The sequence below is a fragment of the Panthera uncia genome (assembly GCF_023721935.1).
Source record: "Panthera uncia isolate 11264 chromosome A1 unlocalized genomic scaffold, Puncia_PCG_1.0 HiC_scaffold_17, whole genome shotgun sequence".
Lineage (NCBI taxonomy): Eukaryota > Metazoa > Chordata > Mammalia > Carnivora > Felidae > Panthera > Panthera uncia.
In genome coordinates this window covers 69,990,578-70,018,374 of record NW_026057577.1, presented here as the reverse complement: position 1 = coordinate 70,018,374, position 27,797 = coordinate 69,990,578, and the positions used below count along the sequence as shown (strand labels likewise).

The window sequence follows — 27,797 nt, the reverse complement described above, 5'->3', positions numbered from 1 at the left end:
TTCCAATGTGATTGTACTATTAAAATTAAAAAAAAATGTTTACTTGTTTTTCTTTGAGAGAGAGAGAGACAGAGACAGAGAGACAGAGCACAAGCAGGGCAGAGGCAGAGAGAGAGGAAGACACAGAACTCAAAGCAGGCTCCAGGCTCTGAACTGTCAGCATAGCGCCTGACACGGGGCTCAAACTCATGGACCATGAGATCATGAACTGAGCCAAAGTCAGATGCTCAACTGACTGAGCCACCCAGTTGCCCCATGATTGTACCATTTAAATTCCCTCCAATAGTGCATGAGAATTCCAGTTCCTACAAATGATAGCTAACACTCAATGTTCATTTTTAAACCTTTTTTCATCTCTGTAAGTTTGAGTCAGGTATTTTGATATCTTTATATCCTTACCTAGCTTTTTAAACACATGTTATGATAAACTGTGTTAATTTTAGCATCTGTATCCGCTCAGGGTTGATTTCATTTGTTTATTTTTCCTCTTTATGGGTCTTATTTTCTTCCTTGTTTGCATGACTGGTATTTTTCATTAGATGCCAGACATAATTTAACTTCGCTCTGTGCTGGATATTTTTGAATTCCTATAAATATTCTTGTGTCTGGTTCCGTAATGCAGCTACGTTACTTAGAAACAGTTTGGTCCTTTGATGTTTTTCATTTAAGACTTATTAGCCCAGATAATTCTCAGTTAAAGGAACCCTACTACTGAGGTAAGATCCTTCTAGCTATTCTACTCAGTTCCCTGTGAATCTTGTTTTTTCTAGCCTGGCCCTGTGGTCATGCTGGGCACTGTTACCTCTACTCCTCTCAGATGCCTCTTTCCTCAGCCTTGTGTGATTTCCTCAGAGCATGAATTGCTCAGCACCCAAGAGAATACTTTATGCAGACCCTCTGCAGATCTCCAGGCTCTCTCTCTGTTCAGTTCCCTTTGAAAGAGAACTGGTTGTGTGATACTCTGTCTTGTGAACTTTAGCTGCCCTCATCTCCCTGGTGTCTCCCCTCCATCTTCTTAACTCAGGGAATTTGCTGACTTCCTCTGGGCTCCTCATATCTGCACCAAAGGCCAGAAACTCTCTCACAGCCATGACTGGGGCAAAAGTTTTGTCTCATTTGTTTCCTGTCACAGAGATCACTTGAAAACTACTGTCCATTTCTTTGTTTATCTCATATAGAAGGATAATTCTGGCCCTGTAACTTAATCTTACCCAGAAGATGAAGTTATCTATTATTATAGATGATTTTTTTTAATGTAAGTATATTGAAATTTCTAGAAAGATTGCTTCATGTGTCAGGAAAAGAAATTTCATTGTGAAGCATATCTACAACTCTAAGCTTAATTTCACAAAACGTTAGAGATGATATTGAAGTTAAGATATTGAAGAAAACTTCAGATATATTCTCTGAAATGTTCTTTTTATTTCTTGTTTCCAAAAACTCTGTCACTAATATGAGTAACATATACTTAAATAAGAGCTGTCTATACTGTAATCATCTGCATGACCATGTTGAATTTAAATATAAAACATTTATTATTGAAATACATACCTGTCCTTGGTACTGTTATATTTTAGAATATGATACAACAGAATCACCATTTCTCGCTCTGAAAGAGTCATCTGTGTCTCTTGACATGTAAATAGAACTGTGCCCGCAAAGAAAGGTTCTTAGGGACATTAAATAGTCCAAGCAGGCATAATGCACTAGTTAGTCTATGTGAAGCACTTTATCTCTCTGAGATCATTTTGAGTAAAGTTTATAAATGGCATCTTGTTAAGGTCCTCATTACTCTGGTCTGGTTAATATACTCCTGTGAATCACTTACTAGCCATCGTTATTAACTGCCAACGTTCAAATCCCAGTTCTGCTCTTTACCAGTTGTGTGATTCTGGACAGGTAACGTATCCTCTCTGTGGCTTATATATCCATCTATAAAATAGAGTTTGTAATAGTAGTATTTAGAACAAAGAATAAGTGCCATATAAACTTTTGTTAAAATACATAATTAATTAATGCAGTTGATACTGAAGGAGGCTTGTTGGAAGAGGGGCATTGGATGATAATAACACTTGGAGAGTTTGCCAGTCTTCTATAGCAGAGGAAACTCACAGTTTTCTCCTAAAAAAGAACCCTGGGGTGGCAAAAAGCCTGATGTAGAGGTCCTCTAAAGTAGTGCAGGACAGCAATGAGACATTACTTCTTAAGAAAGAAGGTTCAAGACAATGAGAGGGCTCTCAACCCTCCTGTAGCCCTGGGGAGCACAAGAGGACATCTTATAATTGTGTTGTTTCTGAGAGGTCCAGAGAAATGGCTAAAAGTTGGGTTGGGACCAAAGGGACACAAAGGATGGACTATGTGACCACAGAAGAGCTTCATAAGTAAGCAGTCAATGCCGTGTAGACCAAGGCCAATGTCTAAATCCCAGGCAGGCTAAGTCATATCTCCCTGATGCCAATGTGAGCAGGTACCAATGACCCTGGACCAAATGTCTGCACTTTATGTCAGGAGGGCACATGGGCCACCAGGCCAAGGAAGAAAAGTAAAAGAAGGAGAGGCCCAGAGTAGAAAGAGAGTCAGTCAAAGGTGTTTACTCATAAAATGTTTTCTGAGTAATCAGGGATTTACCTATATTTCCCTGTGTGACTATGTTGTTTCTACTCTCAGGCAGAAATAAGGTTTTAAGGAAGAAATTAAGTCCAATTAGGAGAAAAAGAAAGAGTTTTGAGCCCTTAAACTTCTTGACTATGAAATGTGTACTAACAACTTCTAAACTACAATTATAGGTCTACATAATAATATGTGAATCTATAAGTTTGGAGCTCTGGAGGTGAGAAGAATACATAAAGTCTAGTCATGATTTTGTTGCTTATAATTGTAATGATGTGAGCAATCCTTTAACCTAAGGACTTGTTTTTTTTCATGGTAAATGCATAACACCTGTCCAGCGTTCCTCAGGTTTCCCATGAGCATCAAATGGGATCATTTATGTAAAAGTGCTCTGAGAAACTATAAAGCATAATGTGATCACAAGAAATTATTATGAATTAGAACGTGAGCAATGATGAGTTTTGGAGGCATCATAGAATGCAGATTTATGTCAAAATGAGTTCCCTAAAATGAGGTTATAGAAGTCAATACATAGGGAAGAAAGCCAATCTGTTGGAGATATGAGGGAATATATTACAGTCTTCAGAGTCAGAATGACCTGATAAAGAATTCAAGAATTCGTAGCTCAGGTATTTATTATCTTTATGGAATAAGTAAAGTTAGTTTACCCTTTTGTCTCAACTTTGTCATTTGCAAAAATGAGTTTGTGGTGAGGAATGGAAATCATCTGTGTTAGGGGCTTTGGTCATAGCAGGCCTTCACCAATAAAAGATAATTACTTGTTCTCCAAGGGTGTCACCAGTTTACATTAACAAGACAGGGCGAGGAGGTGGGGTTAGATGAGAATGTGGAAGAAATCACGAGCATAACCAGAGGTAAGTCCTACATAAGACTGTAATTTTCACTGATTAAACACTGTGTATAATGTATGAGATTGCCTTTGGAAGACAGGGAAGTCTCAAGAATCATTTTGGAGGAGGAGAGTGAATTAGCTCCTCTCCATGTACCCTGAGAAAGCATGTGGGAAGTTGAGAGTGATCTTTAAATTCACTGTAAATACAGAGACTGCGTATATCCCATGATGATAAAGCTGGGATTGGTTCATTGTGGCATTTGTAGTACTAAGCTCACTGCCTGAACAGAACACACTCTTCTTCTTTTATGCTTACAATCTAGTGGGACAGGCCAGAAACATATTTCAAATACCTTAGTGATTCTGAACGTGATCGGAAAAAAGTAATAATTGATTCATTACTATGAAATAAAAGGGTTCAGATTGAAGGGAAGCTAAAAATGTGGTTTGGGACAGAGTAGAGATCATAATTTTGTTTTATTTTGTTTTTTGTTTTGTTTTGTTTTGTTTTGTCTTAAAGCCATGAACAGAGTGTTGACTCAAAGGGAAAAATACAGGATCTCCCTCTTCAGTTAGGTTGTTGTGAAGGATGCCATGTTAATTATGTGGAGATGAACCCCATGGAGAGTAAGGTTTGGAGAAAAGACCAGGGAGGATGACCTTGACTTAGGAATCATCTAATTAAAGATGGTTTTGGCACATGATAGAAAATCTGTTTCCGGGAAACTTGGGGCCGGGGAAAAGGTAAAAGAGAGCTAGAAAGCCATAACTGGCCCAAAGGTTAGCAAGAGGAATTTTGTTCATTTTAGGCACATTAACTTTTAGTGGCAAACTGATAATAGTAGGGTCAGTCTGTCTGTCGTCTGTCTGTCTATCTATCTATCTATCTATCATGTTCATAATTTTCCAATTAACTCTCATATGAATTAGGTCATGTAATCTGAGAATAATCCTGAGAAATAGACAAAGCATATGTCAGCCTTAATTTGCCTATTAGAAATAAAAAGTTCAAAGAGAGAGAGTGACTAGCTCAAAGTTATACCATAAATATTGGAGTCAGGACTAGAACCCATGCCTTCTGATGCCAGTCTTTCTACAACATCACTGTGGTATATTGCATCTTTACTCAGATACAAATCTTCATTTTAAATGAGATAATCGCCCCAAACCTGTAGATAAAAACTAAAAACATCATGCCAAATCCAGATACTATGACTAGATCTCGTGTTGGATGTTGGAGTATATCCCAGCTTCAGATCTGTTGCTGGTATTTTAATCTACAGGTCTGATAGGATGGAGGTTTCCCCTGTGTTGTTCTCACATTCCCTATCCTGGGATTTCCTGAAGTCCTAAGAAATATTTTTGTGAACAATTTCAGTTCTCACCATCTCTCCCCCTTTTAACGAGAAAATGGAGCTGTTTGCATTGGCATTTCAAATCAAGAGGTACTTAATTAAGCAGAAAGGCTTCTACTTTGGTAAAACATATTCTTGGCATAGGTCTATGGGGGCAAACACAGCATATCAGTAGGTCAACACTACCTCTCATCTCTGCAACATTAGGCTGATTCATTTGGGACATTAGAGAAATTTCCTCTTTGCAAATTTCATTTATGAGACAAACTTAAAATGAGCTGCATTATGAAATTGAGAGATCATGGCCTTTTGTTAAGGTCATTTTGTCCTGAGGCAACCTACACAGGCAAAGGAAACAAACCTATTTTATAAACGGATACTCTTGATGTAGACATTTTGCCATTCTAATTAAAGGCCCCCAACCAGTTCATTTTTGTGTTACAGGCTGTAGATTTTTAAAAATTTTCTTTCTTTCCTTTTTACTTTTTTGTTCCCGAACGATCAGATTAATGATCTTAAGCTTATGGAGACAGCCAGAGGGTATGAGAAAGATAGAGGGTTTCTAGATCCACATAGGCTGAGTCAGTAGTTATTACTGTTTCCAAAAATTAAAAGGAGGGGATATTATTCTAGTTTAGAGGTAACTGAATCACTGCTAGATACCTGATCACTGCTAGAGCCATAAGATTCTATGAAATTCTGGCCAAAGTGTTTATCCTGGTTTTGTGCAATTTTGACCGGGCCTGACTACCTCTGGCTAGATTGTGGATGATGCCATTTCTTCAGGAGGGAGGGTCATTCCCTGCTTTTATTTATGTTCCATTTTATTTAGTATGCAAAGTGGGCATGATGCCACTCTGACTTTTAACCCTAATGGAGAGAGCACACAAGTTGACTGGGAACCTCTAGGGGAAATCAAGCTGTAATGACAATTTGAGTGTGAAATCTGGTCTCTGGAAGAAAGGTCACCACATCTGCATAGCCCCTGGAGTCAGGCTTAGAGCCCTGTCTGCCTTCAAATAAAGAAGCATTTTCCTGTGTCTTAAGGCTGCTTTAGTGTGAGGTACAAGGAGCACATGACAGAATCAAGGGAACTGAGTGATGTTTGTGCATGTTTGACTGCACTCTGCATCCTAAGAGAAGACTTTGGAGATACCCAATCAATACTACAAGCATGTCCTGGACAGCAGCAATGCTGTTTTCATTCTGTTACAATAATGAATTGAAGTCTCCCAACAGCAGCTATAATAAGCACTACTCAACCCTTGATATTCAATCACCTTTAACTGGTTATATCTATCTAAAATTCACTGTTAACTGTGGTTTTACAATACCCCACTGGCAACCTTTTACGGCTCTCCCTGCACAAAAATGCAAAAACATCAAAAATGCCTCTCAGTGCCATATACTCAGGGCTTCCCTATATTTGCTAAAATGTTTTCCATTTTTTATTTAAAGTCCAGGGGAAGGCATTCAGACATTGTGCACAAAACGAAGTGGTTTTGCCTTCAGTTTGAAATTATTTTTCCCATTACTGTTAGCCTAGAGTTCATATCTTCGTCGTTTCTGGTTGTGAAGTGATTCTGTGTTATTTAGATCCCCTAAAGCCAGCTAATCTTTTACAAATAAAAATGACAAGAACCCAATTTTTTTTTCCGTAAGACTCACTTGCATTTTGTTGTTGTTGTTGTTGTTGTTGTTGTTTTGTTTTGTTTTTGTTTTTTTGGTATATAATTACTTCTTATTTATTTAAAGCTTTTTTTTTTTTTTTTGCTATAAAATGAGAAGCAGGAAAATAACCAATGTGGCTTTTGCTCAGTAGAAGTGAGCAAGTGCTTCTACCTTAACACAGATGCTACAAGAAATTAAGGGCTTGTGAAAAATTCTGGTAAAACTCACATCCCGGAGAGAATTCAGGTTTAGAATGCACAGTATGAATATAAGTAACTGTATCTTGACATAGTTTACTCAAGTTTCATTTGGTTTTCAATTAAATTTTAAATTAAAAATTTAAATACAAATAATTTACTGTTTTAGGGTTAATTCAACATTTGTACAAAAATAACTAGTCAATTTGAACTATGTTACAAGGTCATTGTTAGATTTTAAGATTTAATTTTGGTCAGTTCAGACTGCTTCATGTAAATGTGATAAATTTGACCAAATATTTTGATCTAAATATTAGGGAAAAAATCACAATATTTAAGAAAGATAATAATGGAAGCCATTCTTGTGATGAAATTTACAAATTTCTTAAATCTTAATGTTAAAAATGCTAATATCAAAATAGTTTAATAATATAACAATGTAGTTTACATATATATATATGTGTGTATAAATATATATATATGTTTATATACTTACCAATATGTATATTAGATTTTGTAGATAAGATTTAAAATAATAGGTTTTATATGTCTTTAAGTCTTATATACAGAATAGGCAAACTTCTACTTTCCAAAAAATAAAAAGCTAAAAGATTTCATCAAAGCAAGGGTGGTAAAACTAAACTTAGCTTTTATAATAAAAATAGTGTCAAATTCAATTTCCCTCTCTACTACCAAGTAATTCTGAAATGTTTTGAAGTAGCACCAGCCTACAGAGTAATGCAATCTGCAAAATATCACCAATATTTTCAAACATGTGGTAATGATTTTCCTCACACTTAAAAGTGGCCCCAATTCTAACAATAAGCACAGTTGCTTTAGAAAAAATGCCCACTTTGACAGGTTTGCTGGCCATTTTTTTTTATTACATTTAATGAAAGATCACTAACGTCTTCTAATACTTCAAAAGATCACCACGTTTTTGAGAGGAAAGGTGCAGTAATCACCATAAATCCTTATTGCCTAAGCAAACCATGCATACACTAGACCAATACACTGATGAATTAGGTTACCTGTATTTAAGATTATAATTTCAACAATTACTAACTCAAAAACTGTGAAACTATATAATCTACTTTATAAGGCATATTATTAAAAAAATATCCTGTTCTCACCTGTCTACAAGATGAAATACAGACTTTCACGTTACAAAAAATTGCTCCAAATTAAGAATCTGTACAGTACTGGTAACATGAATTATTCTAGAGAAATCTAAATTTGATCTGAATTTGGAAATGCAGTACAGTTGATATCAAAGTATTATAAAACAGACGAGTTTGCATGATGACGTTTGCAGTAGTGAAATAAGAGGAGTGGGGAGAACAATAAGTCAGGTCTGGTATCATGACCAAATTCTTTACTTTGTTTACACAGAGATTTAAAATAATATGTATTTTATATAATTAATGACCGGAGCATAAAAAAAAGTTGTGAAAAACCTTAATTTTGAAGTGACAAATATTTGTCTTTTTGATATACTTTCATTTGAGAGGTGAAATTAAATTTACTGAATCCAGCCACTATAGAAAAATGTTTCATAGCTAGAACACAGAAATGATTTAATAAGTTCTACGAAAAGTCAATTTGCATGAGATCAGCACCTAGCCTATAACGGGTGGTAATGGATTGTTGGCTTGATTTTATACCACTTGACATCAGATTACAATACACTGAATAAATGTTAACCTATAATCCCTTTAGTAAAAGCGAGCATTGTTTGTCTTTCCTTGTAGAGACCACATTGATTTTCTTTTATTGGATGCTCAACCACTGCACCTTAGATTGATTACTTTGAATTAAATGTGCAGAGAACATTTTTATTATTCTAAAACAGCAGTCTTAACATGAGGGAGATGCACTTCGTCCTATCCCTTCCCTACTACAGAATGTATACTCAGCCATATCATTTAGATTTCTTTAGTTTTCCCATTTTGTTTCAGGGCTGCTGTGATGCTGACCCCTACTCTGCCCCTGTGACCCTTGACCCAGACACATCTGACCAGTCAAGGCTCTGGAGGTGGCAAATTAATAGAAGCCCTGCTTGTTAATTGCATAAAAGAAAAGCCAAAGAATTCATCACCTCAGTCATGGCCATTGCTTCCCTTTGACCTCCTTCTCCCACAAGGCTTTTGCTGGTGGTCACATCTGTGGTTTTCCTATAGCCTACATATTTGCCATATAATTATTCAGCATCAAACCTTATTAATCAAATCGATGCTGTGTTTTAAATGGAAATTGCAGGATTAATACAAGCATTCATTTCATCCTGAAAATCTTGATGGCTTTAGCACATGAAATCCAATTGGAATATAAAAGAAGGGATGTAGAGACCTGATTGAATTAGGGGAGGCATGGTGCACATTAAATTACATATGCCAGCAGGGTTCCATGCTTTTATAGTAAAATACTGCTTTGGAGTCCATACGTCATATACCTCTTGTGATTTTCTGTTATTCACTAGCACTCTGAAGATAAGCAAATACATAAAAGGTTTCTGTATTTTTAGAGATGATTTTCAAATATCCAATGTTTCCCATAGAAAACATAATTTTCTACATCTATATCATTCAGTGTGAGAGATTATCATAAGAAAATAGAGCTGAAACTATATTGGTGTTAGACATCTCTTCATGTGATAGGGAAGGATAGGTAAATCTATAAAATCAACTCTTAATAAAACCATTTTTTTTTTTACTCCAAATGTCTTTACATAGTAGGTGGTCAATAAAAATTTAATTAACTTTCAAAAAGTACTTTATACAGGGCCTGGTAACTACCCATGTTTATTTTACTGTATTTATTACAAAAACAGTATTGGAGATTGAGACTGGGAAACCAGAATCACAGCCACACTATTATTGACAAGGACCACAAAGATATTACAAAGCTCAATAGCTTATTCTTGGGGGTTAACCCTGACCTAGTGCAAGATTAGCACTAATACATCAATAACGTAAGGAAGTAGGCAAAGCATGTTCTTCAATGCTTCATTTTGAAATTTTTGGCAAATTCTAGAAATTCTCTTCTCCCACAGAGGTTTTCTTAGTTCAGTTTTATTTTTAATCTTTGTGACAATGAGAGAAGAAGTAAGTGACTTTGTATCAGAAGCCCAAGTATGGATGCGGATAAGCTATTAACTCATTTATACATGAACATTTGGAAAGAATTTAAATATAACACAAATACTATTATCATAAAAAGGCAAAGAGTTGCAAAATAGTAAAACCATTTTGGTTAAGAGGCCTTGGTAAGGGGAAATGGCATTGGCTCATCATTATAAGTTAGGCAGTTATGGAAGACATTCCTTCCAAAATTTCCTAGTTCTGTGTAACTTAAAGGTGAGGCTTTCCCCTTACTTCAAACAAGTTTAAACTCGCTTTTGAGATTGGCTATAACTCCTGTTTATTTTTATTTTTTTAAACTAATGAAACAACGAACTTTCCACAAAGGCCTCTGATAATCCATATGTACCATATGTCAAAGTAGAAAAAGTCACCCCCTCTAGACAAATACAGACTTCTGGATGTCCAGTTTGGTGAAATTTTGTCTTTGTCTAAAATACAGAAACATCTTGCTAGGGCACATGGAGTGGGACCTAGGTTTCATGCCTTCTGACAGCTATTGTTAGATGTTCTTGTACAGTAAACAACCTGTTCTACTCTATGTGGCGGACCTACTTTCTATGAATATCCAAAGCAATATAGCAATCCTTGCTTGCTTTCCATCAGTTGCTAATAGGCCAGATTTAGTGTTTAGTATTTCGTTTTGAAGAATAAATTTGAATGCAAATAAAATTAAGGTAGAAACACAATAGGGAGAAAATCCGATGAAGGAGAATTTTTCTATGGAGTACATTTAAATGTAATTATCTGCCTGATTCAACTTTGTTTCTCTTAGAGAATGGAAGTAAGTTTTCTGTACTTGATTTACTTGAGTAACTATACAAGAAGAATGCCTTTGAATGACCTCTGCTTGTGGCAGTCCCCTTTAATCTGCACTGTCATTTTAGAGTAATAAATCAAAGAATAAGGGTCCTTCCCCTTCCTTAAACACTTTTTAAAATTTTTGATCGTGCTTTTCTTTATAAATTTCATCTTAACATAAGAAAAAAGTTCATCAGAAGATGTTTATGGCAGTGTATTTATGAAATTGCGTTTGACACTCGTGAAACCAAGCTGCTGTAGTATATTTTATGACACAAATGCTTTCATTTTAATTTGTCCCTTGTCAAATTAGATGATTTTACTTACCAAACTTTATATATACTTCATGATTCCTTGTAAAGACAATTAGTTGTAAGATAAGTCAGCTCAGCATCCAGACAGAGGGCTTTAATAACAAGTTGATGGGTGCTATTAGTTAGAAATAAATAGTACCTCAGATCCTTCACTGTAATTACCATCATCCACTATTTATACATGACCTGGAGTTTGGCTCATCGTGGAATAGACTGAGAGTTTAGAATTTTTCATCAGGCTTCCAAAGGAGCTTAAATTAAAATGACAATCTTTAGGATGAATGGAACTTTTAATCCAGCACAGCCATATTGTTTGCTCTTGGCATAACTGTGTGTATCAATAAACACACGCATTGTCCAAGTATGTGTAAATAGGTGTGTATACAAGCATGAGCTTCCCTGTTCCAGAGGAATGGTTTTGGGTGAGGTAGATTGCCCAAGTAGTTCTGTCAGTTTTTCTCATTAAGTTTCAGAAAGCAAAATTCTTTAGTATCAACCCTTAAGTAAACGAAAGCAATAAATCAAATTGATGTTGCTCTTCATTAATAAAAGTGCAAACATTTTCCTTGTTTTACTAAGAAAGCATTATTTGCCCACGAATGAATAATGTTATTTTTGTTCATAGGGAAAAGGAAATCTGCTAAGTATATATTTGATGTGTGAGAAATGTTTTAAAGATAGGTCAATGCAGAAAACTGAAAATTGTACACTCAGATGTCCAAGGTCACTTTTTTGAGGCCAATCATGTGAGTGATTCTCTCTGCATGCCAGGAGATCCAAGCATTGCCTGTCTGACTGAGGATGTGCACTCTGTTTTTGAAGCAAGCTAATATTTGTGATGTCTGTTCCTAGGCTAACCATAATTATTTGGTGTATCTAAATGAGGAGTAGAAGAGATCAGGAAAAACCTAGTTCTTTTCCCTATAGCACATAGTTAGGGTCTGCAGAAAATTACTGACTGCCTCATTCTATCGTGTATAGAGTGGAAGAAAGTGAACACTATTAAGTACTCAGTGAGAGAAAGAAAGAAGCCTTGTCATTTTTATTTTTGGGGGGGGGGACAGATATGCAGAAAGGAGGATAAGTTTTGGTGGCAATGAGTGTGCTGTCCTCCGTAAGAGTATTTTCCATACAGAACAGTGAAAGACACCATGAGACCACATAACAATATTTTGAACATTTCTTACAATTATACAGTAGTTTAAAAATTCATATTAATATTCTTTTAGGTTTGACAAGAAACCCATAAAGCTGAGGTATATGTCACAACAAATTGAACTATATTGCCCTTATTACATTGAGCTCACCTGTGATTAGCTTTATTCTTATAATTATTTGTACCATTTGAGTCACAGAGAAAGAAATCCTTCTTTACAACAGGGGCCAATCTTATTTGAAGCAAGAAGCGAATGTTGTTTAAACTCACTCATATTGTAAATCTATCTTGCTTAAGAAAAGGGAAATATCTTTTCATACTGTATCAAGTTATATAATTTCCACGTAAGTATTTTTTTAAACTTGTGCATATTTGAGAAAATAACTTCTTAGCATTCATATAAAATAGATAATAAGTGTCTAGGGAGATAGTTTCAGGAATCTGTACTTAAATCTATACATAATATGTTTTTTCCCCCTGCAATTTCAGTGTAAAATCAAAAGATTAAATTATCCAAGTCATCAAATGATTGATTTTATTTGATGTTGTTCTAATCAGTTTCTTGTCCTGGAACTATGTAGCAATGATGTAATTTTGATCTACTTTGAATGCAGGTGAAAAACTGCCTTTTCTGTTAAAATCTGGACAAGTATGTGTATATTTTGACTGAACTATCTCCATACTATGAAAAGTGCTCTTTTGCAATAAGCAATGCACATTTTAATATGATGTCCTTCTCCATGACTAAAGAAAAGGCATCTCTTTTGGCCAGCTGCCTTAGATAAAAGGGAATCCCTTTACCTTGTTAATGTATTGGCCTGATAATTAAGGAAATGGTTTACTTATTATTCTTATTATATATATATATATATTTTTATATATATATATATATACATAAGTATATATATATGTATTATACCACAATACCATTAAATAAATAATAAAGAATAATCCTTTCTTTCTTATATAGTTTAAAATGGTTTACTTATTCTTATTATATATATATTATATGATATATACATATTTGTACTATAACACAATACCATTAAATAAATAATAAAGAATAATCTTTTCTTTCTTAACAGTAGAGTACAATGATAATGAAAAACATGTTTTAAGAACAGTCACACAGATAACAAGCTATAAAACATAGAATAATTCAGTGAAATCATTCGGAAACAAAAAACTGATAAAAGCTAGACATTTTTCAAAGAATACATTTCTAGATGATGCTTTCTGCTTAACAAGAGCCTTTTAAAAGTGCAACTGATAGAGTTGCTCAACTGTACACGTTGTTCAATTCTCAATTAAGTGTGCCCTTTGAGTGTGCACTCAATTAAGTGTGCAAATGGGAACAATGCGAATCAGTGGACTTTTATGCTTTACTTTAAGAGTATTGAATGACCATAGGAATTGACGGGTACAGAGGACAAGGTCTTTATTTTAATGTGGGATTTTAAAATCAGGCCTGACAAATTTTAAGAAACAGAATTAAAGATAAATCCACCCATTCAATAACCTCTTTCTGAAGTATGCATTTAATGAAGAGCTAGGCATTCCTTAATGAAAGCCCATCACAGTAATAATGCACTCTGTGCTTTTACTGACCAAATCATGCCATAAACTAAAGATTCAGTGCAGGATGATATCCAACCTTGCACCAGCTCCTCAGATAGTCCAGGACATCTCAACAAACACTTGAAATGCTACCAAACCCAAGCCGCCACTTCACATGATTTATGATGTCATTAATGTCAAGCTATCAGTGGACAAGAGTAAAAGAGACAACAGCAAAGCTGACTAAAAACAAATAGTTTTGATTAAACTCAAGGACGTTCAGTACAGCTTTCAGCAAAAAGGCATTCATCATTTCCGAAGCTGACCTTGTGTGTGTGTGTGTGTTTTTTTCCCTTCGTTTTTTAAAATCCTAAATGCAAACGTAATGCACATTGGTATTCCTGCAGACTCGGAACCCTATTTTAGCTGTGTCCAGTCTTTAAGGCAAAATGAATGAAGTAAAAGCCACAGCACCATTTTCGATGGGGCTGATGGAGTAGTTAATTGACCCTTTTCCTTAAACTCTCCCTTCCCTTCTCCTTTTATTTCCCAGAAGATTTCTGTCACTCACCTTCTAAATCATTTCCAAAGAGGAGGCTCCTCTCTCCTCTTCTGTTTTATATGCCATTTTTGTATTCAAAAGAAAGAAAGGCTAAAAATTGGATCCAACATGAAAGACAAAAATGTATGTGAGGTAAATAAGAGAAGCAAATTATTTTCATATAAACATTTCTTACTTGGCTACAAACCTTGCTTTCTAGAATCACAGTCAGATTATTCCTCAGAGTATTAGTGTGCTTACGTCTCTTGTAATAAGCGGGCATAATGCTCCTTTATCTGACGTGGGCTCTATTTAGAAGATACCAATTCTCTTTTGAACAAGAATTAAAATATAAAAATGTAAAGGAGAAACAAATGACATATCAAAGACCGTGTTCTTCATCAACATCCAATTGGATTGTTACCTTAGGAAATCTTATTTCATGCCCTTGTAAAAGCTGCCATAACTCATTCAAACAACAGGAGGAAACTAATAGTTCAGGCTTTACAAATGTATTTTAAAAAGCTGTCAGTAGCCCTCTTTTTGTCTTTTCTTTAAGGTAATAAGGTTTTCTCCGCAAGCACAAATTTTAAACAGTGATGTTGTCCCCGTACATCTCTGATCTCTTTTTGAGTATCTAGGCTTCGAATTATTTAATTCCAATAATTATTTTATTTTTGTTAACACTGTACACTTCAAAACCATGAAGTTTTATCAGCAGATATGGCTTTCAAAGACAATAATAGAAATTATATCTCAATATCAGAATAAAATTGTTTAATTATGAGATTTCAATTTTAGCTATACATAAACTTAATTAAATTTTTAAAAATCTGTATCTCATCAGACTTAAGAGAGAAGCTGTAACTTTTTTTTTTTTTTTTAATGATGGGAATCGTTTTTGAAATGTTGCCCTATTTTAGCTGGAATTATTTCCTCCTATGCGCTTAAGACACTCCTCTCCAAATTAGGTATATTTCCTCTGATTAACGAAAACTTTCTGGCAAGATTTTTTTTTATGAGAAATAAGACAGACTGTTTTATAAGTATTAACTGTGCATGGGAACATTTGTAATATCGCCCTTGGAGAATAATAAACAGATACTAGAGATTGAAATTCTGACATAGTTTACAGAACAATAATCCAAACATCTGTTATAATGACAAGGGATTCGAACAGAATAGAGAGTACATGGGAAAGCTATGCTACTTTTAGTACAGTTGTAACGTTAAATCAAAGCAGTGCAGCTCAAGGCTGCTTGCTGCTAATATAAACAATTTTCTACATATTCCTGGGCCACAAGCCAGATCTCCGGATTCAGTTACAAGCACAAGGTCAAGAGGGAATCAACAGTATAAAATTACTGCCTATGAATCAAAAGAATAAATGGATAATTAAATATGAAAACAAATTAGAAGGTATGCTCTCATTTAACTCATCTAATGAATATGTCGGGTGACTTTATATATGGAATTTGTTGCAGGATCAGTAGATGCTTTAATGTATTTATTGATTAAACCTGAGTTATTAGCATTTCCCTGAGTCAGGCACACCATATCATTTATTCTTCTATGTATATATTGAGTTCCCTAAGAAAATCCAACATCTAGTCATAATCATGAGGATAAATATATAGTCATAATTTTATTCATAGAAGAAATGATGCTGAAAAATTTTACACTAATGATATAAGTAAACTTCCTCAAACTTGAACTTCTAAGAGACACAATGTTGTGTGGAGAGACTTGTATCACTGGTGTTAAAGGATCCGAAATCTGGTTTCACTTTTGTTAATATCTAGATGATCTTGGCCACATTATGTAGCCATTCTAAAATGTAGTTTCTGTAAAATTCAGATTAGATTGGATAGACTAAGATACTTTCTGGGATCAAAAAAATACACACAAAAATAAAAACTGATATATGAACTTGAGATATATAAAAAAAGAATGATGATGCATTAAATCCTTGGAATTAAAGTTTCTAATGGATTTCTCAGTCTAACAATATGTTTATTTCCTGATATGAGCAAAAACAATGTCATCAGGTGCTGACCATAATGACTTCTTTATTTTTGTTTAGTGCCCATCTGAATTCTTTTTTATCCAGAGAAACATCTCTAAAACTTACTTCAAATTTAACACAAAAGAAAATAATTGAAAACGAATAATGGTAGAAGTTGAGAGGAAAAAGAAATTAAGTGGTTTGCTTGTTATTCTTTAAAAGTAAAAAAAAAGAGTAGAATTATTTTGGGATTAGAACCTGTGAAGTTCCCTCTTCCTAGCGTTCATTTTTGAAGGCTCCAACATATACTTGGGAAATAAGCTTGTATGAAAGAAGGCAGTCTTGGGGGTTGAGGAACTGAGGAGACAATCTTTCATAGAAAGTATTCCACATTATTTAATCAGACTGGTGTGGAGTTTCAAGTATGTCATCAGGTTAAATTTCATCCTTCTAAATTGTTCCATTCCAAATGAAGTCAATCTAAATGTCCCCAATAAACTTCATAAAATGTAAAAAAGAAATTACTGAAGTTTAATGATGACTTAACACTGTCCTGAAATGTATTAACTAAAGAAAAGATGGCTCCAGTTCAGTACAGATGGAGTAAACACGTGCAAAACTTTCCCTTTCACTGAATGCAGTTATCAAAACTCCACACACTGCATGAGTAGCATTTGAGAGTACTGAAAAATAAAATAGCAGCAGGCCTAAAAGGGAGGAACACCAGGATTATTTGAGGTACCACTAAACAGAACTTACCATGTTTTCCCTCTAGTATCTATTGGCCTGAGCACAGTGCAAACCAAAACCTGGAAGTGAGCATTATGGTGCAGATTATAGATGTCAAGGAGAAACCCTTTAGTTCCGGTTTGAGAAACAGAAAAGGTAACCCCTAAAGCTCCAGAGAGAGTAAGGGAAATCTCTTGATTTTTTTTCCTCTCCTCTTGCCCTCTTCTATTGCATTCCATATCCAGTTGATCTTGCAGCCAAAACTGAGGCAAGGGAAACTTCTTTTCCCTTTGGTGGAACTGCATCTCCAAGAGGGTGGTATCAAAGTGTTGATGTTTCCCCCTCTCCTTCCGTCCTTCTGCCACGTGGCCCTGGAGGCAGTGCAATCACAAAAGAAGGTAATTTCTTAGCAGAAGACCAAAATGCAAAACCCAGTACCACTGGAAAGTACCAGTGATATAGAGAGGAAATATCTAGGGAAATCAATAATTTTGTTTATTAATTCTTGGGAGAACCCCCTCACTAATGTAAAACATGAATCTGATCATAATTAGCATACCATAAACTTTGACAATGGTGTTAAGGAGAAGATTACTCATCAAGTCCCAGACTGACCACGTGGCCATGCAAAGGCAAGATTGAAAAGGCAGCACTGCAGATGCTTTGAAAATGGAACTAACCTTGGGAACACAGCCTACAGAAGGCTAAAAGAAAATGATAAACATTCTCATAGAATATGAACAAGACCCAAAGTTTCATAGTGTAATATTTAGAACAAACACAATACAACAAAAATCACTTGGCGTATGAAGAACACAAATCTCAGCTCACATGGGAGAATTAAATCAAGAAATACACATGAAAAGATGACTTAAGTGTTGGAATTACCTGGCAAGGGCTTTAAAGTCTCTGCTGTCATACATTGCTGTCATGCTTTCCACTTATCCATAGCCTATGATTACCCAATGCATTGTTACTATAATTACCTTGAACAAGCAGGTGTTTTTTAAGAACAATTAAGAATAAGAAAAATAAGATTCCATTTTATTTTCATTTATTATTTCTCTAGTACTCTTCTTTTTAAATGTAGATTCAAGTTTAAACCTACATAAATTTCCTTCAGCATGAAGAACTAACTTCTCATTTTTTTTATAAGGTTGGTCTTCTGGTGAGACAGTCCCTCAGTTTTGTTTGTCTGTGAAAGCCTTTATTTTTGTATTTTGAAGGATGGTTTTGCTGGATATAAAATGGTAGATTGGTTAGTTGGATTTTTTCCATTTTAAATATTTGACTCTCTTTTCTTGTTCTTTACATAGTTTGTGCTGAGAAGTCACTTAATTCTTACCCTTGTTCTTCTCCAGACAAGGAATTCTACCTCTAACTGAAGCTTCCTTCAAGGTTTTCTTTGTTTTGGTTTTTCTGAAGACTGATTATAATATGCTGAGGTTTGCATTTGGGGGGCATAGAGTTTTTGTTCTGCTTGCTTCTTTGAGATTTATGGATCTGTGGAGTTTGTATCTACATGAATTTTGAAAAGTTCTCAGCCATTATTACTTCAAATATTTCTACTCTATTTTCTCTTTCTACTGCTTCTGACATTCCAGCTATAATTATGTTAAACTTATGATATTGTACCACAGTTCTTGGATGTTCTTTTTATTATTATTATTCTTGTTTTTTCTCTTGCATTTCAGTTTGGGAAGTCTCTACTGACATACCTTCAAGTTCACTGATATATTTTTTTTTTTTTTCCTCAGCTGTCCTGTGCCTATTAAAAGCATTTCTCATTTTGGTTATTGTGGGGTTTTTTTCCTAGCATTTCTTTTTGTTTCTTCCTTAGAGTATCCATCTCTCGTTATATTACCTTTCACTTCTTGCATGCTGTCTGCTTTTTTTCTGTTAGAGCCTTTAACATATTAAGCATAGGTATTTGAAATTCCTTGTCTGATAATTCCAATATCTATATCAGACTTGTTTGTGATGATTGCTTTCTCTGTTGAAACCGTGGGGTTTTTTTCCCTGCTTTTTAGCATGCCTTGTAATGTTTCTTGAGAGCTGGAATGTTGGATTAGGTAGTAGCTACTGAGGTAAGTAAGCCTTTAGTGTGAGGATTTATGGTAATCTGTCTAGGAGTTCTGTTTAATGCATGCTGTAGTTATAAGTGTCAAAGACTTCAAATTCCTATAGTATCCTTGTATTTGTTTCTCCTCTTTGCTTTAGGGCTTTCCTTTGTTCTCCTCCTCAGGTACAGTCTGAATCTTGTGGATCTTTTAGCTGTAATCCATTATGATTTTACTAGAGCTGTGTTGGTGTGGTCCTAAAGTATGGGAGAGGGAATCTTTTATTTTCTTCACGTTAAATTACAGTCTTTTAATGGGTGTGTGTTTGGGGGATGCATCCTTCACAGATGTTTCTCCAGTGGCATAACTATCCCTCCCATTGTCCTCTATTCTCTTCGCTCGCTGCAGTGCCCACCATCTATTTCCTTGAAGCCCTGACCCCTGTGACTAATTTTTTTTTCCCTCCTGAGGTTAGATACAAAGGCTAGAGAAGATGGGATGGGGATGAATTCCCTTCCTACTGCTGGAATAAGGCTTTGGAGTTGAGCTCTGGCAATGTCTTCTTTTCTGGATAGCAGTCCTTTGTTATGGAGAAGGTGCTAGATATATTTCACAATGGTTATTGTTCTTCCTCTGCCAGAGCCTCTAAGGAATCTTAGTTTAACACTCAGACTCTATCCATTTGTCAAAATTATTATTTAAGTGCTTTTACTAGCTTGAGACTTCATTGACTTCTGCTTTACATTAGTACCTCTCATCTGCTATATCTCTCTGGAAACATCTTTCAAAACAGATTTCAAGGTGACAATTTGCCTTATGATCTCAGGTCTCTGACGGGTCAAAAAAGTCATTAATATTCAGTTTGTCCAGCTTCTTCTTGTTCTGAAGATGGAATGACAACTTCTAATCTCTTTACCTCATTTCATTTAGAGATGGAACCAGATGTCCCTTCTCTGCTTTTTCTCCCTGATATATATCAGAATCTAACAAGATGTGTATTTTATTTGCTTATTGATTAATTAGTTAATGGTCTTTCTCTCCAAATTGTCATGTAAGCTGCATTCAGGCAGGATTCTTACCTTTCTGTCTCTATAACATTTCTATAACATTTCTATTTACTGGCAACAATCCAAAGTGAATGCCCAAACATTAAAAGAAAAACAATTGGTTTTTAGGCAATTGTTTTTGGGATAATTGATTTCAGGGATGAGAAATAATTTTCATCTCATGCACCAACTTAATAGATGAGTAGTAAGTTGCTTAGAAAACATAAAATAGTAGGAAAAAGTTCCATGATCAATGAGATTTTTTTTTCTACTAAATAGGAAGAACAATTGTATTACCCTTGTTCTTATATGCCATCTCTGGCCATTGGCACACAGACATCAAATAATTATTTTTAAATAGTGGACAATGTGATTTCCCTAAATTGCTCTTAGCTTTCTAATTTCACTTAGAATTTTCTGTTTACACTTTCTAATTACACTTTCTAATTTAGTCAAATTCTTAAAAATATGTGTGTGTAGGGACTCCTGGGTGGCCCAGTCTGTTAAACGTCTGACTTCAGCTCAGGTCATGATTTCACAGGTTGTGAGTTTGAACCCTGCATCAGGCTCTGTGCTGACAGCTCAGAACCTGGAGCCTGCTTCAGATTCTGTGTCTCCCCTTCTCTCTGCGCCTCCCATGATCATGCTCTGTCTCTCTGTGTCTCTCAATTATAAATAAACATTAAAAATTTTTTTTAAATGTGTGTATAATTTATTAACAATATATAATTATTTACACAAATAATTTCATCTTAATTTTAGTCCTTTCTAGAGAAAAAAAAACTTTTTAAATTTCTAGTAACTAATGTTCTTTCTACTAATATGAGTAATCTTAGTTCAACCTACTTATATTTAACTTGTATTCTCTAGTAGCTTATATATGTCAGGTTTTCCATTTTAATTATATTGCCATTAGTCTTACAAAATCAGATTCACTAGGGTCAAATACAATAAATTTGAAAGTTATTTGGATAGATTTCCTTTCTGGGAATCCAGTTTCATATTAAGTGATTGGAATTTAACATCTTTATTTTAGATGGTAAGAGCTTTCAACACTTGGCACTCTAGAGTTATCAGGAACATTACCACTTAAATCCTTGAAAAGTCTATCAGATAGTGTATCAACTCAAAATAACAAGGTGGGTTTTTTTCTCCTGTATCAGGTGAATATTATATAGAAATAGTTTAACACCTTTTTTTTTTCATGTTGGTACACTATCATTAAAATCATTTGGACAAAGATCTTCTAAGTTTAATTTCCAGGTCTAGAAAATATTGAGGAAATTTCCTCCATTTTAACTGCAGAATGAAAAATGGAGTATTTTTTTCTCCTTGTGTGAAAACCTTGAAACAACACAACATATCTTCTTGTCTCTGAGACATTTCTTCTTATTATTTTTTGATGATTTTTTCTGAATGAAATGAAATTAATTCAAATTACTGGTAGCATTTCAAAAACTGAGAACCCTAAAATAACCTCTAGGAAACAAACATTTAATATCAGAATACAATGTAGGTTTGATTTGCTGAAAGAGATAAAACACAGTGAAGTACAACAGGATGTATAGACATTGATGTATTTGGATCGGATCCAGGTCCACTCTGGAAACTCCATTATTTTTATCCCATAGAGTAGTTCTGTATAATTGTTTGATATACTGCCCTTACTGCCCTCCAAAACCATGCCCTTTTTGGTTCCTTGAGCTGGCATTTAAGGTTTGAGAGTAAAGCATGAAGTAAAATTAGATCTGGTTATCTGTTCTAAAATGCTTTAATGCAATTGCATACATTAAGGCTTAGATGAAGAAAGTTAGAAATTTTTTTCAATTTGAAAAGTCACTAGACTAGAGCTAATCTCTAGCTTGTCTAGGGACAAGCAAGATGTTCCTTTTCCCCTCCCTTGATTTGCTTTGCCTTGGTGCCATCGAGGTGCTAATTTTATTCCATCCAGTTTTTAAATATTAATTGTACATGTCAAAACAAAAATTTCTTCCTAGAACAGGATGTCATATAAAAAATGTCATCTTGAAAGAAACTGAAGCATGAACTCTAAAAGCTTTAGCTAGCTAAATGAATATTGACTGGCTAATGCCACCTATAATGAAAAAAAGCTTTCATAAGGTCTCAAGTAATAATATGAAGACCGCATCTCAGTTACCAATGTTTAATCACATCTTAAAAACGTAAAGTTTAACTCCATTAAGAATGGTCAGGTTCATCTAAGAGTACCTCTGACCTCCTGTTTAGTTTCCCAGATAGGCAGTGACTAGAGTGGAGTGAAATATACAGTTCTTTTCATTGTATGGAGCTTGCAGTGATGACTGAAGTGCTAAAGTTTAGCAATTCTCAGCTACTTCCTATGCTATATAATGAAGAATCAAAGGAAACTGCATCATTAAATAAATGCAATAGTGATATCATTGGCAAGATCATTCATACAACATTGATTTAACAGTAGTTTGTGAGATATGGTGTATGTTAAGGGACAGCTCCAAGAAAGATGAAGCAACAATTACTGTATTTCAAGGATTTTACTGAGCACTTTGCATGGACTATAGCGTATAATCTTCGAAAGAATCCCTTGAGACAAGCCTATGTTTATCATCCTCTTTCCAGGTGTAAACAGTGAGGCTCAGGGATTTAAGTGACTTGCCTCTTAGGGACACATTGATTAGTAAATTAATAGACAAGATTTAGTTCAATCCAGGCATGATGTACCCTCCTTTCTGCTCTCAACTACAATATAGTACGTTGCTAGAAAAATGACCAGAGGCAGAGCTAGTTAAGGAAGTACAGTTCCTCTACCACAGGTATTTAAATCTCTTTGCCCTGATTTATTTCTTTTGTTGTTGCTGTGTAGATGTAGACTATGGTAGGAAGGATAATGGCTCCCCAAAGATGTCCTTATCCTGATTACCAGAACTTGTGAATATATTATCTTGTGGTAAAAAGGGACTTTGTAGATGTGATTAAGTTAAGGATCTTGGGCAGATTATCCTGGATTATCCTCATGAGGCCAATGTAACCATAAGGGTCCTTATAAGTAAAAAAGGGAGGCAGGAGACTAGAGTGATTGGATATGAAAACTCAACCAACCCTTGCTGGCTTTGAAGATGAAGGAAAAGAACTATGAGCCAAGGAATACAAACAGTCTCTAGAAACTAGAAAAGACAAGGAAACACAGTATCCCCTAGAGCCTCCATAAGGAACACAATCATGTCAACAGTTTGATTTTAGTCCCATGAAAGCCATTTCAGATTCCGACCTCCAGACCTGGAAGAAAATATTTTGCATTGTTTTAAGTCACAAAATTTTGTTAATTTGTTACAGCAACTGAAGGAAACTGACATAAAACCCCAAAGCACAATCTTTCCAAAAACTTCTTAATTCCTTTCTTTCTTCCTGCCTTCCTGTCCCTCTCCCCCAATAATCCATAAAAGATTTGGAATGTTTGAACAGCATGTATTCAGGTGAGCTTTATTTGTAACCAACCAACCTCTTTCAGAGATATTAAAACACAATGAATGCATACTCTGAATCCCCTCCACCTGTCTAATGTTTCCACTACTACTTGGTGTAGGGGAAAGGATGAATATAAATTTCATCTGTCAATGCTGATTCCTATTTAATAGTGATGTCATATTGGAGTGCAAGTTTGAGAAAAATTCTTAAGCCATGTGGAGGCTCAGTAGGAAAAAACATTGTGGTCAATTATCAATGTACATATTGGCCACAAGCCCAGGAGGAGGAAAGCAATGCCATGTCCAGAAGTGTGGGGGGGGGGGGAGACCTGGAGAGGCTGTTAGAGTTATGAAGGAGAGTTAATTCATTGGGAACAGTCAGAGAGCATAAAGAAACTTGAAAGTATTGGGTAAATGGTGAGAGAAGAGGTATCCCATAATAAAAGTCTTGTCTTATTTCAAATATCTTTTGTGGGCATCAACTTGCTAAACAATGGGCATGTCACAGTGAATTGGAGTAACAGTTTTACAGAGACTCCTGGTGTTTTAGCAGACCACAATCCATACATAGTAATACTTTTTAAAAACATTTTTTTAATGTTTATTTTTGAGGAGAGAGAGAGACAGAGTGTGAGTAGGGGAGGGGCAGAGAGAAAGGGAGACACAGAATCTGAAGCAGGCTCCAGGCTCTAAGCTGTCAGGACAGAGCCTGACAAGGCTCTCGAACTCATGAGCCGTGAGATCATGACCTGAGCTGAAGTTGGACATTTGACGTTGGACACTTAACCAGCTGAGCCACCCAGACGTCCTAGCAGTACTTTTGTTTTTAATGTTATTTATTTTGAGAGAGAGACGGAGAAATGACGAGGGGGGAGGGGCACAGAGGGAGAATCCCAAGTAGGCTCCATGCTGGTGACACGGGGCTTGAACTCATGACTCTTGAGATCATGACCTCAGCTGAAACTAAGAGTTGGATGATTAACCCACTCAGCCACCCAGGTGCCCCCATACACAGTAATACTTTCTTTGGCCTAGGGAGATTTATACACTAAGCAAGACCGTGAATTATTTTGCTCGTCATTACAGTTGATAAACATATTGTAAGCAACTTTTAATAGCTAGACCAGTATCCCAAACTTAAATGGCACATGGCCAAGGAAAAACCAAGCGTTAAGTTAAACTTTGTATTGTGTTTGATGAGTCCTAATTAAATATCAGATTAGAGATCTTTCTCCTTTACTTAAGAACAAATTACCTGAAAAAAATACTTGTTAGAATTGTCAGATATTCCATTTTATCATTACAGCAATGCTTCAAAATCAACTGAAGGGAAAGGTCAAAATACTGACCTTCCTATCTGTAATAACTGGAAAGTTCATGGCTTTAGAGAATATGCTGGTCTAGAATGCACATTCAAGCAACAGATAATTTCCTTCAAATATTAAGCTTTTAAGTTTTCATTTTTATTTACATATAACCTAGCTATTTCCTTGAATCATTTTCATTTATTGTTTTTATTAGCTGAGATGGGAAAAAAAACTCTTATCTAACCATAGGAAGAAAAACTCTTCTCAATTGATGTGTTCATCATTTTAATCGGGCATAGTATATAATTATACACACTTGACAAAGGACATGTTTACAATTAAGGCTTCTTTACATTAGTTGTGACATTAACTTACTATGGCCAACTCAGCATTTAAATCATGTGCTAATTTAATACTAGGTATATGCTACAGTTGAAATACTCCTAGTATCAAAATGTTAGTAGGACTAAAATAATGTACCTTCTTTATGCAATTAAATCTACTAATTAGCAATCTATTCTTGTTGGCTTTAAGGCACACAAACTTGTCACCAATCACATGAGCTGTTGTCAGATTAAAAGGAGGAAAATACGACTGTTTTGTGCATGTTGAAAAAATACAGAGATTCCTAATATATAATAATCATTTAAGACAATCTACACGTCTGTGGTTAAGTATAAGTAGGACGTGACACAGAGGGAAGTAGAAAGAGAGCAGTGTTTTAGGACTGATATACAGGGAATAGCTTTGCATGAAAAATTAAGATTCATCTGAACCTACCTTAAATAAAGCATCCGGTGCGTGATAGAGATGGATCACTTGCTCTCATAAATCTGGCATTTAAACTGAACTAGTTATGAATATTCGTGACAGAAAGATTTAGCTGTATGCCTCATCCCCCCACCAGTGACTAAATAATTAGTCTTTCAGTTAATCTTCATTACCATTGTCATCTTCCACCTTGTCCTTTGAAAACAAGATTGAAATAGAAGGATATCTAGAAATTCATATTGAGAAATATGAGAGCTGTAAGCCATTCATATGACAAAGGTGCTTGAAGAGACAGCAAAAGTTATTTCATCTAATCTATAGATACACCAATGTTAAATTGATTAAAATTTCAAAGGAGATTTCAGTGCATGGTAATGCTGATGAATAGTCTATAGACAGCAAAGGGTAAGATGAAATGCAGGCTAGGAGGAAGCACTAAATTGTCTTTCACATTCCTTGTGCCTCTCTATTTTTCCTGCCCCCTGCCCTCAAACACATCTCGCTGCTACTTCAATCTTACAGTATAAAATTGTTTCTGGAAAAGAGTTTACGTGATAAGAACTATGCTCTTGAATAGGCTTTTAGAATCCCCTTATGAATTCTATGAGGAGAAGAGAGATGTACTGAAACTTAACCTTAGGAGTTAAGTTCTTTGCCACTGGGAGGGCAACTTCATTTAGGCACTGTTCGCTCATCAATCACCAGTAGGAAGTGCATTAATTGAAAAATAAAGTTGATTGTAATACTATTTATTTAGCACCTACTAGGCACTAGGCAGTTTGATCATGTTACCTGATTCTTCCCAAGATCCTGCCCTAAGATGTTAATCTCCTTTTTCAGGCAAGGAAATTGGGGCCCAAGAGGTAAAGTAACTTGTTCAAAGTAATTGAAAGTTTGTGGTAGAACAGTGCCTTGAAACCGTATTTATGGGATTTCAAGAAAAAAATTGTCAGGTCATTTTATTTGTGGATGGCATATCTCAATCACTACTTTTACTTCCTAGGTGAACCAAGGAGAGAGAAAGGGTACTGAGAAAAATCAAGCTTGTGGAGGAAAGCAAAAGTAAAGGAAGCGAAGAAATAGGCTTAATGACAGAGACGTAGTGTTTGCTCAAGGTTAGATTTTTTTTAAGCTGAATGTATGCTGATAATAGCTATTTTATTCATTTATTTAAAAAAATATTTGCGTGCTCATTCGTCCAGTAACTCGTCTGAATAGGCAAGACGAGTTGGGTTTAGCCTTTGTTTAACTGAAGTTATTGATAAAATAAGATAGTTTCATCCATTTTTTTTTTCCCTTTCATAGACAGATAGCTCTTTTTCACAGGTCTTCTGAGTCCTTTACCTGGCCTGGATGTAGAAAAGATCATGCTTCCTTTATTTGCTTGCAAGAGCACACAAACAGAAGCTTCATTGACATTCAACAAGAGGGAATCTTCCCAGTGAAATTTAGAGAAGTCACCTTCCTGTCAATAGCAGATTTAAGGAAGTTTTGTTTTCAATATTCAGACATAACTTGAGCCACTTATTATTTGATACCTTCTTTCAAGACCCAGTATCTAAATCAAGCAAGAACATCTTGTATTGTCACCATGTGATGAATTTATTTGTGAAAGAGTTGCTCTTTTGTTTTTCATTTAGACATAAATAAATGCATTCTTCTTCCTAGACATGAATTAATTAGTGCTTTTCTGTCTCAGACATCTACAACATGAAAAGAATGTAAATCCAGAACTATCGATACAATTAACATTGGAAACACAAGAGTTGGAAAAGAGAAAGTCGTCCAAGAATAAATTTGTAAATTTCAAGTCCATCATAAACTAATAAAATAAGTTGCGAATTAAAATGAAAAAAGAAAACTCACTGGACTCCAGATTAGGTACTTTGTAGTTATGTTGTGTGGTATTCCATGTTATCTTCCTGCAATGGTGAACTGTCACCCTGAAATAGTTAACTTCAACATATAAAAATTGTGATATTTTGGGCGCCCAATTTGGAAGAAACTTCTGCTCTTGCTTAGAGATGCCTCTTTTTTGCATGGTAGTCAGATTTCTTCTAATCTAGTTAGAACATTAATTAAGATCATTATGACTCAACAGCAGAAAGTTTTGGTACCTGTTTTAAGATGTATATGCTTTGAAGCTAAACAGAAAAATTATGGCAGTCTGAGCTCTTTTCAAAAGTCAGGTTCAGGGAAGCATTGAATCATTCCTTAAAATAC

At 35.1% G+C, this 27,797-nt stretch overlaps 1 long non-coding RNA gene across 1 annotated transcript; it reads left to right on the top strand.

The window, feature by feature from the left end:
* Positions 1 to 1,702: 1,702 nt before the first annotated feature.
* On the top strand, positions 1,703 to 27,409 carry LOC125934299 (uncharacterized). The gene is made up of 4 exons (XR_007461310.1): positions 1,703 to 1,899; positions 3,402 to 3,485; positions 26,578 to 26,689; positions 27,274 to 27,409. It is a non-coding gene; the product is annotated as an uncharacterized LOC125934299 (long non-coding RNA).
* Positions 27,410 to 27,797: the final 388 nt, after the last annotated feature.